Source organism: Podarcis liolepis, assembly GCF_965112155.1.
Source record: "Podarcis liolepis genome assembly, chromosome: 3".
Classification (NCBI taxonomy): domain Eukaryota; kingdom Metazoa; phylum Chordata; class Lepidosauria; order Squamata; family Lacertidae; genus Podarcis; species Podarcis liolepis.
Window position 1 is genome coordinate 11385755 of NC_139557.1, and position 16735 is coordinate 11402489.

A 16735-nucleotide genomic window follows, 5' to 3' on the forward strand; every position below is an offset into this window, starting at 1 on the left:
GGTTGACCACAAACTTGACATGAGCCAACAGTGTGACGCGGCAGCTAAAAAAGCCAATGCAATTCTGGGCTGCATCAATAGGAGTATAGCATCTAGATCAAGGGAAGTAATAGTGCCACTGTATTCTGCTCTGGTCAGACCACACCTGGAGTACTGTGTCCAGTTCTGGGCACCACAATTCAAGAAGGACACTGACAAACTGGAACGTGTCCAGAGGAGGGCAACCAAAATGGTCAAAGGCCTTGAAACGATGCCTTATGAGGAACGGCTAAGGGAGCTGGGCATGTTTAGCCTGGAGAAGAGGAGGTTAAGGGGTGATATGATAGCCATGTTAAAATATATAAAAGGATGTCACATAGAGGAGGGAGAAAGGTTGTTTTCTGCTGCTCCAGAGAAGCGGACACGGAGCAATGGATCCAAACTACAAGAAAGAAGATTCCACCTAAACATTAGGAAGAACTTCCTGACAGTAAGAGCTGTTCGACAGTGGAATTTGCTGCCAAGGAGTGTGGTGGAGTCTCCTACTTTGGAGGTCTTTAAGCAGAGGCTTGACAACCATATGTCAGGAGTGCTCTGATGGTGTTTCCTGCTTGGCAGGGGGTTGGACTCGATGGCCCTTGTGGTCTCTTCCAACTCTATGATTCTATGATTCTATGATTCTATGATGAAAATAGGGGTGTCCTATTCAATTGTTGTTGTTGTTGTTGGTACCCCACCCATCTGACTGGGTTGCCCCAGGCACTCTGTACGGTTTCCAACATCTATAAAAACACAATAAAGCATTAAACATTTTTTTTAAAACTTCCCTACACAGGGCTGCCTTCAGATGGCTTGGGGGTCAGATAACGTCATACCCTCCATGCCCTGAACTAGATGGACCATTATCCTGATGAAGCAGCTCTTCTTATGATCTTACTGTGGGCCTGGGATTACTGAGCACCTGGCAGCAACCATACTTGGCTATGGGTTGTGTTCACCTTGGTATGGTGCAATCCATACAAGTTATGTATACAAAACAATTTTCTTACGAACTAAAGCAACCTTCACCCCCAATATCTTTTATTAACAGCTACTTTACATTCTAAGGCTCTTTTTGATGGCTTAAACTCAAAGCAATTTCATATATATTGCATTCTGTTCTTCTTCTTTAGTGATCCCTTGTAGCTGAGTAAGAACGTCTTCCATAAACATGGTTTTAACAGTGAGTCCGTAAGTGACTGTGGAGGCCAATTCTGGATCCACATGTCCTACCACAGTGGGGACATAGGTTTCTGGGCGGGAGTTGATCATGGTGAAGGTTTGCCAAGCGTGCTTTCCTCTTAGCACATTTTCCCCTTTAGTCCTGAGTTTGAGTGTCTTCAAAGTCCAGGACACCTTTGGTAAAGGCTGTTCCCCAACAGGAGCACTCACAGGCCTGTGTTTCCCAGATGTTGGTGTTTATGCTACATTTTTTAAAATTTGCCTTGAGAGAATCTTTATACCTCTTTTGTTGACCACCAGCATTACGCTTTCCATTTTTAAGTTCGGAATAGAGTAGTTGTTTTAGAAGATGATAATCAGGCACAACATGACCAGTCCAATGAAGATGATGTTGACGAATCATTGCTTCGACATTGGTGATCTTTGCTTCTTCCAGTACACTGGCATTCGTTCGCCTGTCCTCCCAAGCGATGTGTAAAATTTTCCGGAGACACCATTGATGGACTCTTTCGAGGAGTTGCATTATATTATAGTTAGATTTTAATTGGAGCAATCCTTAAAATGCCTGTAACATTATTCCTATTTTGCCCATGGGGCAAGGGCAGGGGAAATAAGATTTGAACTAGCAGGCAGAGGCTGAACTAGTATCACAGGATTCTTAAAGCAGAGATGGAGCCTCTGTGACTCTCCAGATGTGTCTGGAGACATTTTGGACCATTTGCTATCCTGGCTGGGGTTGATAGGAGCTGGGAGTTCAACAACAGCTGGAAGTGTAGAGGTTCTTCACCCAGGCCTTAATACATTTATGTGGTGTTTGTTGTCTGCTTGTTTGGTTGTACAGTGGTACCTCTGGTTGCAAACGGGATCCGTTCCGGAGGCCTGTTCACAACATGAGAAGCCTGCAACCTGAAGTGTGGTATCTGCGCAGGTGTGCGGCATGATTTGGTGTTTGTGCACATGCGTGAAGTGCGATTTAGCGCTTCTGTGCAAGCGCAAGCAAAACCAGGAAGTCACCCTTTCCAGTACTTCCGGGTCGCAGCAGGATGCAACCTGAAAGAACGTAACATGAAGCAAACGTAACATGAGGTATGGCTGTAAGTCACTTTGAGTTGCCCTGGACAAGAGATAAAGTCACTAACAAATTAAATAATAAATAGTAATGCCCAGTGCTTTTCCCCCCTAAAAAATTGTTAAGGGGTACTCTCATTTTAACTCAAGAAAATCACCATTTTATACAGTAGTTCAGATCGGGGGAAATAAATACAGTAAATGGACAAAAGTACAAAGATTCACAAAATGTTTAGGGGTATGCGTCCCCCTGCATGCCCCCAGAAAAAAGCACTGGTAATACCTCTCTAGTCACTTCTTTCCCCCTCTCCTGGTTCAGAATGCCTCCATCCCCCCGGCCCCTGTGCAAAATCCTTGTTCCAACAGCTTTTTGCACACACAGCATCGAAGAAGACAAAAAGCTTTCATTTCAGGCAGGATTACATGAGGAAACACAATTATTTGCAAGGCTGGGGCTTATGTGGTCACTCTTACAGTTTCAGGCTACTGTCAGAACAAAGATACGTGGTAAGATTCATGCGCTGTGCTTCTAGTTCATTGTTTTCACAAGCCCCAAACTAAACAGTTTACTGGAAGAGATTTTTTCCCCCTGAATGGAGTGAGCCCTACCCAGGCTACACACAGTGCAAAACTGAGTTTACAGAACAAAATGCTTCACCTCCACCTCCCGATCTGTGTGACAGCTCTAAGTCAGAGTGCACAACATTTTCCACGCTGGTGAATTTCCCATGTCCCAGTTCAACAAGGGCAAGTTTGAAACGGGCCTTTTCCCCCGAAGCTAAAGTACCAGCTCTTATTAGCTCATCTCGTGGCGGAAAGACGAAAACATGCGCTGTGCTCAGGGCCCTGGTAGCACAGGGAGGTGAAAGGGGGGTGAGCAATGGAATACTTGCCCAGAGCACACAAGCACATATTATTCATCCTGTCTCCCCATCCTTTGCAGAGGAGCACACGTCCTCTACTTTCAAAGCTCTCCTGGGGCTGCCAGCTCATTGCCAGGGGTTGGGCTTGCTCTAGTGAGAGGTATTTGAAGATTATGGGTTTGATGGGGTCCATTCATATCCTCGCATGCTGATTTCTCCCCTGTCTGTAGACCTAATTCAGGCATTCTTACTGCCAAGTTGGTCATCACAGAAGAAATGGGGAAGTGTCACAGGAGAGGGGATTATTTATTTATTTATTTATTTCCCACCCACCCATCTGGCTGGGTTTCTCCAGCCACTCTGGGCGGCTCCCAACAGGATATTAAAAACACGATAAAACACCAAACATTAAAAGCTTCCCTAAACAAGGCCGCCGCATTCTGAATTAGCTGTAGTATCTGGGTCGCCTTCAAAGGTAGCCCCACGTAGAGTGCATTGCAGTAGTCCAAGCAGGTGAGACAGTCTGCAGGCAGGTAGGGTCTCAGCCTATATACCAGATGGAGCTGGTAGACATCTGCGCTGGACACAGAATTGATCTGTGCCTCCATGGACAGCTATGAGGTCAAGCAGACCTGCCCCTATTCCTCGCATGAGCGTCACTGGGTCAGAGCCTCCATAGATATGCCTGCATGTGTGAAGTCTTCTTTGTGACCCGAAACCCAGTTTAATCAGGATTCTGTGTAACGGGGAAGCCTTCATGCCTACAGATGCATAGACAAGGTCTCAGTCCAAGGCAGTTGTGTCTTTTGTGTGAAGGCTGCAGCATGGAGGATTACTCCTCAGCATGCCATGGGAGGAAGAATGCCCCAAATGGGACCCATAATATTAGAACTTATCAAGTGATCTCTCCATTCTACACAAATAATTCTAATATCTCCGCCAGTGGTTTCATTCACAAATCAGATAATCCTGCCATGGCAGTTCAAATCCTAGGTAACTCGGGGTACACCCTTGGATTTTCCAATTAAGATGCAGCTTCCTGTGGAGTCTATGCTAGGAGAAGAACTGTAGCTCACTGGTAGAGCACAAGCCTTTCAACCCTAAGTTCTTAAGGTGCAATCTCTGGCATCTTCCATTAATAGGGTCACGTGTGATGGGAATATCCTCTATCTGAGAGCAGGGAGAACCAGGGGGTAATCATGAGTAGACCAGGGTGAAGAACCTGTGGCCCTTCAGATGATGTCAGATTACAACTAGGGGATGCAGGGGACGCTGTGGTCTAAAGCACTGAGCCTCTTAGGCTTGCTGATCATAAGGTTGGCGGTTCAAATCCCCATGACGGAGTGAGCTCCCGTTGCTCTGTCCCAGCTTCTGCTAACCTAGCAGTTTGAAAGCACACCAGTGCAAGTAGATAAATAGGTACCGCTGTGGTGGGAAGGTAAATGGCATTTCTATGCACTCTGGTTTCTGTCACGGTGTTCCATTGCACCAGAAGTGGTTTAGGCATGCTGGCCATATGACCCGGAAAGATGTCTATGCACAAATGCCAGCTACCCCGACCTGAATTTGAAATGAGCGATATAGTTGCCTTTGACTTGACTGAACCATCCAGGGGCCCTTTACCTTTCTTTTACCTAGACTTCAACTCCCATAATCCCTGACCTTTGACTATGCTGGCTGTGGCTGATGGGAGTTGGTGTCCAACAACATCATGGACTCCCCATTCCTGGTGTAGACAGCACTGGCCAAATCGAGCGATCTCCTGGTATGTTCCTATGTCGCTATGTCCCACTATCTCTATCCATGTTGCTATGTTCCTATGTTCCACTATCTCTGTAGAATGTGCCTCTGTGACACATGTTTGCAAGCATGTACTTGTTGCATTCACATGCTACATTTTAGATGTATAATTAAACATGTGGGGGAAGTTGCCATCTCTTTTCATAGTTGGCTTGATTGTTATGCTAAATGATGGCTGGATTATTGTAGCAAACTGAAAACAGGGGCTGCCTTGGCACCTAACTGCTGGTGATTAGTAAATGGAAAATATTGTTTGGGAACTCTTTATTCATGAGATGAGCCTCCCTAGATCAAAAAGATAAAAGGATTTAACATCTCCAGTTTTCAAAAGCCAAGTAGAAATGAATAAATCTGATTGCGGCATACCTTGGCAGTGACTCACCCTCAGTCCAGGACTAGTCAGGTGATAGCCAGTAAACCAGCAAGGATCAAACAGGGAATAGACAATGCATTTCTCATGTGATTGCCTATTCTGGGCTTCTTGCCAATTTAAATCCTCTCCCTGGAGTGCCATTCTCCACCCATGAGTTTCCACGTAGCTCATGGAGGGGAAATCTCTTCCCCTTCAGATATAGTTGGACTACAACTCCCATTGTGCCTGACTATTCAACATCTGGTTGTGGCTGATGGCAATTGATGTCCAACAACATTGAATGACTGAGTTCCGCATCCCTGATTTAGATGCCAACAGGTATTGACAGTGATGATCCATCACCGCTTCTTCCTCTTCTTCTTCTTTTTCTTCCGCGATCCCTTGTAGCCGAGTAAGATTGTCTTCTATAAACACAGTTTTAACAGTGAGTCCATAAATGACTGTGGAGGCCAATTCTAGATCCACACATCCTTCCACAGTGGGGACATAAGTTTCTGGGTGGGAGTTGATCACAGTGAGGGTTTGTCAAGCGTGCCTTCCTCTTAGCACGTTTCTCCCTTTCGTCCTGAGTTTGAGTGTCTTCAAAGCCCAGGACACCTTTGGTAAAGGCTGTTCTCCAACTAGAGCACTCGCAGGCTGCTGTTTCCCAGTTGTCGGTGTTTATACTACATTTTTAAAGATTTGCCAATAAACCTCTTTTGTTGACCACCAGCATTACCCTTTCCATTTTTAAGTTTGAAATAGAGTTGTTGCTTTGGAAGATGATAATCAGACATGCACACAACATGACCAGTCCAACGAAGTTGATGTTGGAGAATCATTGCTTCGACGCTGGTGATCTTTGCTTCTTCCAGTACACAGGCATTAGTTTGCCTGTCTTCCCAAGTGATGGATAAAAATTTTCAGAGACACTGTTGACGGATGACAAGGGGACGATCCAGAGAGTGAAATGATCCATCTACCATGAACTGGTCTCCTTCAAATAGGCTAACAGTGAAGATAGTCATACCAAGTGTCTTGACACAGTGGTTTGATCTTTAATGCACACACATTATGCCCTCAAATCTAGAGTCTCAGTGCTGCATATTTGTATCCCCGACAAGCCGCTTGCCGCATACTTTAGAATAATTGCCCTCAGCCTAATTAGTTTATTCCCATACTGTAGCAAATTCAAAAGTCACTGCACATTGGAGACAGAGCGAAGGTTCTCCAAATACACCCAGTGAAGTGTACTTTGATTATGTGAATACATAATTCACGGTCCTAAGGCAGATTTGTAGATTGAGAAACTAGATCTGTGTGAAATGACAGTTCTCACGGGGGTGGGGTGTTACAGGAGAAGACTATTCAGAGAAGACCCCGTGGTAGCTCGTGGGCTGAGGATTTCATAAGCTGGAATTCATAAGCCAACGTCAAGCTGTGATTTCATATCCTGGCTCATTCGGAAGCCACTAGCAATAGTTTACTGATTCACATGTAACGGGAAGCTACATGTGACTTCTTTGCTCGTGTCATGCTTGTGCAGGGGGAGAGGTTGTGTGGGTTTGCATGGTGCTTGTGCGTACATTGACTTATGTATCCAGACTTTGAATGCCTAAACCCTGAATTTGTGTATTCTGGGATGCATTGTTTCATTTAGATGGTGAGCTTTTTTTCTTCTTCATGTGAAGGCAGAATTCCCTTAGGAGGAATTGTGGACTGCATAGCCAACCTCTCTCTTTTTTCTCTTTTCTCTTTTCTCTCTTCTCTCTTCTCTCTTCTCTCTTCTCTCTCTCTTCTCTCTTTTCCTCTTTCCTCCCCAGATTTCTGCTTGAGAGGGATAGATCTGTCTTGCAAGAAGTCTGACTTGGTCTCAGAGCTCTTTCCTCACCTCCTTCTTTCATCACTTTGTAAATTTAAGTGTTCCTCCCATTCCTCTCTCCTGCCTCCTTCTCCCCGCCAGCTCCCTCCACTCATGTGAAGTTAGGCTAAGGGTCACAGGTTCCCCATTCCTGGTTTAATCAGTCAGCTTATTATATCTGCTGCGGTACTTATATATAGCATCACAAGTTGAGATGGTGGCTCTCTAGCCTAGAACTCAATGAGGTGCTCATCCTTGCCTGGACATTACCACCTGCAGGTGAGAGCTCATATGATGGAACTCTCCTCTATACAGAAAACAGAATTTTCCCCACACAGAAAACAAGCATCTCAAGTTAAAAAATAGGCCCCACATCCTATATTTACATTTTTAGGTACAGGGGTTCTTAAAAAAATAAATAAATTGTGTGAGCTTTCACCACATACTGAAAGTGGCCACCTTAGTGAGAACAGTGCCTTAGAGAAACATTATATTGATTTCAACTCTCATTCAAGCATTCTTTATGATTATTACTTTTTAGGGGGTTGGGGGGGGTGTCTAAATTGTGCCTTCATCCGAAACATGGATTCCTGGTGGTATACCAGAAATTAATACATTTTAAAATAATAATGATGATAATGATAGCTGAGAAATAATTCTGTAGCAATCAAAGCTGCAAAAAGACTCATGGATGAGGAATGTGGATGTGGAAGAACAATGTTACAGAATAAATCTACTTCTCCTTGAATAACTAAACCGTTTCTGGCACACAGCACTCTGTCTATTTTTGTTCTGAGTGATAGCTTGACAGCTAAGCAAACTTAAATGTTCTTTAGCTGGCAAATGTCACCAGTTCTCTCCTTCACCCCCTCCCATTGCATAAGATGATCCACTTATGAGTTTATTTCCAACTCAATTTCGACATCTCTCTCATATATCCACATAATTAAAAACTGGAATAAAGTAGCATTATAAGAGTGCAGCTAGGATTCTGCCCAGAAGTGATTATCAGGGTCAAGAGGTTAGCTCTGGACTTGGGATACCTCAAGGATTTTTAAAATCATTAATATTATTTTGCATTTGGAGAGTGTAAAATGTGTCTGCCTTTCCTTTATGAGTTGTATAAATTAGCATTATATCGCTGAGTAACCATACCAGATAGAGAGGGTCGTGGTTAATGTAGGAAATTCACTGCCATGACATGTAGGATTACAGGAAGCTAGCTTATATTGAGTCAGACGGTTGGTCTATTTAGCTCAGTACAGTGGTACCTTGGGTTACATACACTTCAGGTTACATACGCTTCAGGTTACAGACTCCGCTAACCCAGAAATAGTGCTTCAGGTTAAGAACTTTGCTTCAGGATGAGAACAGAAATCGTGCTCCGGTGGCACGGCAGCAGCGGGAGGCCCCATTAGCTAAAGTGGTGCTACAGGTTAAGAACAGTTTCAGGTTAAGAACGGACCTCCGGAACGAATTAAGTACTTAACCCGAGGTACTTGTCTTCACTGACTGGCTGCGACTATCCAGGGTTTCAGAGATGGAGTCTTTCCCACCTTTCTGGAAGACCTCAAGGATTGAATCAGGACATGCAAAGCAGATGTTCTGCCATGGAGCTATGGCTCTTCCATTCATGTGGATCAGACCAAAGAACCATCTAGGCTAGCATTCTGTTTAGGCAACATCCAACCAAATGGTCCTTGAGAAGCCCATAAGCAGGACATGAATCCTATCTCCATCCCCTGTGATGATGGCTGCATGCTTAGGTGGCTTGTAAATTGGGATCAGAAAAACAATTACAGAGGGTCAATCAGTGGGCAGCAAATACCAGTTTCCAAAGATTACCCAATGTAAGCGACGTGTTGTCCTCATACCCAGTGGAATTCCTGGAAGTATCTGAGATCCAGCTCCAAGGGCCTTCTGGTGGTTCCCTGCCTGCGAGAAGTGAGGTTACAGGGAACCAGGCAGAGGTAGTGGTGCCCTCCCATCAGATGCCAGGGAAATAAACTACTATCTGACTTTCAGAAGACATCTGCAGGCAGCCCTATTTAAGGAAGTTTTTAATGTTTGATGTGTTATTGTGCTTTTAATTCTGCCCAGCTGCCCAGAGTGGCTGGGGAACCACACTTTTTTTTTCAAATTCCGACCGTGAAAAGTTAAAGTGCGGCTCAAATTCGCAACCTTACAAAAATGGCTTTTACAATATCGCTGCTGAAACAGACATACGGTAAAATGGAACAAAAAAAAAAAGTTTTTTGCTGATTTGTGAGCTTAATTAATTTTAATGTCATTCATCACTTTCCCCATTTTTTTACAGTGCAGTATTTATTTTTTTAATTGCATTTACAGTGCTACAAACAGGTGTTTAACCCACCTGTTTAACCCACTTGCGGGTCCTCTCTAGTGCCTGTAAGATTTTCTTCTACATTTGTGTGAGAATTTTAAGGGAGTGGCTTATATTCGGGTATTGTCTTTTTTTCTCTCTCTCCCCCTTGAATTTTAAAGGTGAGGCTTAATTGGGAATGTGGCTTATATTCAGGCCATAACGGTACATCTTTGGGCATTCCTCTTCAACCAGGCCTTTGGCTGATTAACAGTTCTGAGCCACCCAAAGATCTATAGGCATAGGGTGGTATACAAATCTAATAAATAAACATCTTTTTGCATGTGTTTGTGGGATGTGGGTGGCTTATTATTATTATTATGAGGCACACAAGTGGCGCTGTGGGTTAAACCATAGAGCCTAGGACTTGCCGATCAGAAGGTTGGCGGTTCGAATCCCCGCAACGGGGTGATGTTCCGTTGCTCTGCCCCAGCTCCTGCCAACCTAGCAGTTTGAAAGCACCCCAGTGCAAGTAGATAAATAGGTACCAATCCAGCGGGAACGTAAACGACGTTTCCGTGTGATGCTCTGGTTTGCCAGAAGCAGCTTAGTCCTGCTGGCCACATGACCCGGAAGCTGTACGGCGGCTCCCTCGGCCAATAAAGTGAGATGAGCACCGCAACCCCAGAGTCGGCCATGACTGGACCTAATGGTCAGGGGTCCCTTTACCTTTTTATTACTATTATTTACTTCGTGGTTTTATTCTGTGAACAACCCAAAAATCTTTGGATGAAGGGCGGTATAGAAAAATTAATAAAATAAACAAACAAAATAAATAAATAAAATAAATAAAAGTAAGCTCCAGTGAGGCTTACCGCTTCCAGGCAAAGTTGATATTGAATTGCAGCCTAGGTCACCAATAGCAACTTCTAGGCAAAGGTGATTAATGTTCCTAGAGTCATAGAATAATAGAATTGTAGAGTTGGGGGGGGGACCTAAGGTTCATTTAGTCCAGGCATAGGTAAACTTGGCCTTCCAGATATTTTTGAGACTACAATTCCCATCATCCCTGACCACTGGTCCTGTTAGCTAGGGATGATGGGAGTTGTAGTCCTAAAACATCTGGAGGGCCGAGTTTGCCTATGCCTGATCTAGTCCGATCTCATTTCTTGTAACATGAAGCCATTGGTTCGAGTCCTGCCCTTCCAGAGCAGGGATAGGCTGAAAGCTATCCACTGAGACGATACTGTTCAACCTGAATCAACTGAGCCAACAAATAGTGAAGTTCTATCTATACCCAGTTTATGACAACTTGGAGGAGAGAAGCCATTCTTCAGCTTGCTCATGTTTGCTGTTGTCTGAAAGGGGATGGGGAGCCTACTGCCACCCAGATGTGGCTGGACTACAACTCCCATAAACCATTGGTCACAATGGGAGTTGGAGTCCAGAAACACCTGGAGGACCACAGACACTTTGACCCTGGTCTAGGAAGTCAGTATACAGCAACACTCTTCTCTTCACATCCCTGAATCTTGGTGAAGGAAAGAGGGCCTCTGCAAGGAGAGAAAGTTGTTGTTCATTTGAAGGATAACGCCTCCTTTGAAGGGTTATTCAAATAATATCTCTTCACATTCTGTTTAAGCATGCATTTTTTTCTTTAACGGGAGCCAGACGCTTCTGCCTGGGGTGTTGCACTTTGAAAATGTGCTCGGAAACACCTTTTCTGGGAGTTTGGGAGTTTTTGTTTTGTCCCTTTGAAAAGCACAGAATGAATAATTCAAAGAGTAGCATAATCTGCTCAGATCCAGATCATTGGTCCATCTCAGTATTCTCTGCACATCAGTAGGCAATTGCTCTCCAGGGTCTATGGCAGGGGTGTTTTTCAGACCCATCCATCTAAAACGGTGTCCTCTGTGCCCGTGTGGTGTAGTGGTTAAGAGCGGTAGACTTGTAGTCTGGGGAACCGGGTTCGCGTCTCCGCTCCTCCACATGCAGCTGCTGGGTGACCTTGGGCTAGTCACACTTCTTTGAAGTCTCTCAGCCCCACTCACCTCAGAGAGTGTTTGTTGTGGGGGAGGAAGGGAAAGGAGGTTGTTAGCCGCTTTGAGACTCCTTTGGGTAGTGATAAAGCGGGATATCAAATCCAAACTCTTCTTCTTCTTCCCTGAAGACCGCTGAAAAGAGGTACAGTGGTACCTTGGTAGTCGAACAGCTTGGCTCCTGAACAAATCAGCTCCTGAATGCCACAAACCCAGAAGTGAGTGTTCCAGTTTGCGGGTGTTTTTTGGAAGCCGAACGTCCAATGCTGCTTCCGCGGCTTCGGATTGAGTGCAGGAAGCTCCTGCATCCAATCGGAAGCCACACCTTGGTTTTCAAACCATTTTGGGAGTCAAACGGACTCCCAGAATGGATTAAGTTCAATAACTAATGTACAACTTTACTTCATTTCTAGCTGAATCAAGTCTAGCAGCAAGTTTGAGAGTCAAAATGCAGGAATCATATAAAAATTGAGGGGAACGAATGGACAACTGAGCAGATTTGTGCCTAATTGTTGTTATGGTTGTTGTTGACAGTACAGCGTGTACATAGAGAGGCAGGTGGATGGGGGCCTTTGCCAACCCATGCCAGCTTTGGAAGCGCATGGGGTGTACTTAAGCAAGGAGAGAAGCCAAATGTAACAGCAATAACAGCAAGCTGGTTTGCCACCACTTGAATGTCAACGGAGCCTCTCCATTTTTCATGTGTTCCACATTTTTTTTATTATGGCTGACTCTCCCAGCTTCATCAACCAGTTTAGAAGTTACAAAGTTAGGAGCACAATTTCCGCCATTTGGGAGGGAGAGCACGCAAGCAAGGCCTAAGCGTATCTCCCATTTTTGTTTTGTTTTCCTGTTTAGTTCTGTGAATGCTGAAGTGTACTAGGGGGGCTAGGCTAGTCTCCTAAATGTTCCCTGTAAATCAGAGTATTAAATTATTAAATCCTGGAGCTTCTTTTCCAAAGCCCCGGAAACTTCTGCCTGGCTTGGGAAGACGCTATACTCACACCCAAAACATCAGGATCATAGCTGTCAACCGTCTCTTATTTGGCGGGAAACTCCCTTATCCCAGCGCCGTGTCCAGCTGCTGTCCCGGATTGATGATATCCCATAAATTTCCCGGGTTTCAAAGGACGCACCTCCTCTCCCTCCCTGCCGGCCAGGGAGCAGGGAGGCTCCAACTGTGTTGCTTGGCTGCGTTGCTCACCCAATAAGGAGTCTAAGAATGACTGGGGGGTGGAGCTTGCATGCCTGGTGCCGATCAAATCGGCTGTGTTGCCTGGGGACTCGCCTTTGCTAAGCGCTTCCCAGCAGAGAGGTAATGGTGGTTTTCCTTGCTGCATCCCCTTTGCCGGGTTGCTGCGCTGTGGGAACCACTGCTTGCGGCTTCATTTGGCTGCTGGCTGGGCTTTCTGCCTTTGGCTCAAAGGGGCTCAGAAGTTGAACATACCTGTGCTCGGAATCGGATGGATACGTCATCGACAGCCCACTCACCATTGCCGGGGAAAGGGTCTGTCTGGAGCGGTGGCACATGGTGGGGAAAAAAAGAAATAATAACAATAACTAACAATAACAATAACAATAACAATAACAATAACAATAACAATAACAATAACAATAACAATAACAATAACAGTAACAGTAACAGTAACAGTAACAATAACAATAACAATAACAATAACAATAATCCCTTATTTTGGCTGCTGATCCCTTATTTTCGAGGCTGCTGGTCCCTTATTTTCAAATCTGTAAGTTGACAGCTATGATCAGGATGTCGTGACATAACACACATGACGTCCCCCCCCCCATCACCTTTGCAAGCTAGCACCTCTGTCCCTAACCTACCCCCCAAAAAATCATTGCACGCCACTGCTGATAACCACTACATTCTTCCAAAGATACGGTGTATCTCACCATTTTCCCAAGGAATTCAAGATGGCCTACATAGTTATCTTTCCTGTGAGGTAGATTTAAAGTCACCCATCCTACAAAAATACCCTGGGCCATTTTTCTTCTTAACGCCATTGCATATGGACCACTGTTACTACCCCGAGTTTCACCCTTGTAGAGCTAGGAGATTGACAGATGTCTTGGAATATGTCCTAAAGTCCAGAGCTGAGGGACTATGATGATGGGTACCTCCTTAATTATTTTCCCATGTGGTTTCTTCTTCCCCATCAATGCTCCTTTCAGATGCAACAGCTGTAGAGGGGATTCCACATGGATGTAGGAGATAAGGACCAGGAATCTTGAAATACTTAACTTTTTGTTTACAAGGTAAGTTTCTTTTACCCTTCAGTTTCGCAACAAAAACTTTAAGGCTGCAAAGCCATAGTCACTTAGCTGGGGCTAAGCCCTGTCAAACAAAATGGGACCTGTTCTCAAGTAAGAATGGGGAAGAGGTTCATTTGGGTCACATTTTAATACTGGTCTACAAAAGTCGCAATTTCTAGGCCAGCACATGTACTGAAAGGCAGCTCTCCTTTGAAATCTGCACTGGTCCAAATCTGTAGAGCAATGAAAAGCGCCCACACCTACATCAATATTAGTGAAAATGCAAAAGCGAGTTTTACGGATGAGAAAGTGCAAGCAGAAATGCACTTTCCAAAAGAAAATGTGTGTATTAGGATAAATGAGTATGAGGATGCACGTGAATTTCCATGCAGACTTTTTAAATTTAAAAATGCAAATCTAGGCAGAAATGTGGCAAACCAAATTTAAGATAGGAAAATTATAAGATTGCACTGTAAATACATGTGTGTAAATGAACATGTGTAAATACATTTCAGCATGAGGTCAAAATAAAAGACAATTTTTAAAAAAATATATATATATAATGATCTCTACTGCCCCAAATCATTGGTTATGCATTGAGTATTATTTTATTTTATGGTTTTAGGAGCTGGCAGTGAATAACTGTTGCATGTGTCAGGGCTCTTATTTACTTCCAGCCAGCTGCTATCTCCCCAGTAATTTGTAAGCAGTCTTTTCCGTGATAGCTTTGCCTTGTGGAGATGGTGAAATGCCCTTCTAAGTCAATATTCCTCTCTGTTTTTCATTGCATGCTGAGGCCGCCTCTAAACCTGAACCAACAAATATCCAGATATGTAAACTGGGGAAGGGCCATAGATAATATTGAGCTGGATGGACCAATAGTTTGACTCACTACAAGGCAGCTTTCTATGTTCCTATCTGTTATGTACTGAGTTGAATAGGATCCAAAATGCAGCAGTCTGATTAGTCCTAGAACAATAGGATCCAGAATGCAGCAGTCTGATTGGTCCTAGAACAGTAGGATCCAAAATGCAGCAGTCTGATTGGTCCTAGAACAATAGGATCCAAAATGCAGCAGTCTGATTGGTCCTAGAACAATAGGATTCAGAATGCAGCAGTCTGATTGGCTCCCAGAACAATAGGATTCAGAATGGAGCAGTCTGATTGGTCCTAGAACAATAGAATTCAGAATGTAGCAGTCTGATTGGTCCTAGAGCAATAGAATTCAGAATGTAGCAGTCTGATTGGTCCTAGAACAATAGGATCCAGAATGCAGCAGTCTGATTGGTCCGCAGGAGCCACCCAATCCAACTCCAGGTGGAAGTGAATCTGCAACCTGATTGGCCTACAGGAGAATCCCAGAATTAGCCAATAACGTGGGGCCCATTGTGTAAATAATGTATATAAAGCAGACATTTTGGGGGAACTTCCATTCCTCACTACTATGAGCTGAATAAAGAGCATGAAATCCACACTTCACTCCAAGTATATTTCACTAGCTGAAGTTTTTCAGTCTTGTCCCTCCTCATGGATTGCTACTGCTTCTGTCTCCTTTTTCCTACCATGGTTGCATCCTCTCCTCACTAGGGAAAGGCTAATGGAGTATCCTGCTGTTGGGTCCCCAGCTTACCCCAGTCTCAGCAGCAGGAAAATGGCAGTGGGGGAGGAGGTGGTAGTGGCTGTGAACAGTGGAGCCAGCAGAGAAGAACATGACTGGAGATCTTTAGCAAGTGTTCGATTTGCTGCCAGTATATGTCTGACAATTCAGGATTTCAAGGAGGGTTAGAGTACATCTGATGAACATCATCAAAGCACTGTTTTTCATCTTAGGCCAGGCTTTGGCCTCAATCTGACTCAGCCACATGAATCACAATGATCATTTACAGCTGCTTTCACCATGCCTTCCACATGTTTTATAGTACCTTTTACCAACTTCTTTTTTTTTTATAAAATTTTTATTGTTTTTACAGAATTTTTCAAAGACAAACAAACACTTAAAAAGACATACAAACACGTATAGTTTCATAACATTTTTTCATAAACCTCTTTTCCGGGACTCCCCCATACCCCCCCTTTCTGCATCCCCATGTCCATAATTTTTTTTAACAACTTCTAAATATTCCTTTCCAACTTCTGTCATCTTAGTCTTTCTATAATCTGATCTTATATCACTGTATCCCTTTTTTTCTTAAAAACTTCGACATACTAACATTCATCAAGTTTATAGTAGTCCTTAAGGTAATTTTTAAATTTTCTCCATTCTTCTTCCGCCGTCTCTTTTCCCTGATCACGGATTCTGCCAGTCATCTCCGCCAGTATCATATAGTCCATCACTTTCATCTGCCATTCTTCCAAGGTGGGTAGATCTTGTGTCTTCCAATACTTTGCGATGAGTATTCTTGCTGCTGTTGTGGCATACATAAAGAAAGTTCTGTCCTTCTTTGACACCAATTGGCCGACAATGCCCAAGAGAAAGGCCTCTGGTTTTTTAAGAAAAGTACATTTAAGTACCTTTTTCATTTCATTATAAATCATCTCCCAGAAAGCCTTAATCTTCGGGCATGTCCACCAAAGGTGACAGAAAGTACCTTCGGTCTCTTTTACCAACTTCCATTGGTAGAAAAAAAAAAACTACAGCTGTTCATGGTTAGCTTGACCGCACATGTTCATGTGCTGGTAACCTTTCAGTTGGATTACTGCAACCCACTCTATGTGGGACTGCACTTGGAGGTGGTCTGGAGGTGGCAACTGGGGCAGAAGGCAGCAGTTGGGTTGTTTGTTTGGAAAACAATCAGCAATTTATAACACATTCTTGAAGGATTTCTGCTGACTGCCAATTTGCCACCAGGGCAAGTTCAAGGAATTGGTACTAACGTGTAAGGCACAGGATACTTGAGAGATCACGGACGCTGGTGGCGCTGTGGTCTAAACCACTGAGCCTTTTGGGCTTGCTGATCA

General features: G+C 44.0%; 1 protein-coding gene across 6 annotated transcripts in view; it reads left to right on the forward strand.

The window, feature by feature from the left end:
- PAK5 (p21 (RAC1) activated kinase 5) overlaps positions 1–16735 on the forward strand; it is a 134521-nt gene that overhangs the window by 11190 nt on the left and 106596 nt on the right. For 3 of the 6 annotated variants that reach the window (XR_014524231.1, XM_083495919.1, XM_083495921.1), the window contains exon 2: positions 13697–13780. The exons of the other annotated variants lie outside the window; for them this stretch is intronic. The gene's annotated coding sequence lies outside the window, so the exon portion shown is untranslated. The remainder of the gene's footprint in view (positions 1–13696; positions 13781–16735) is intronic. 6 annotated transcript variants of the gene reach the window in all.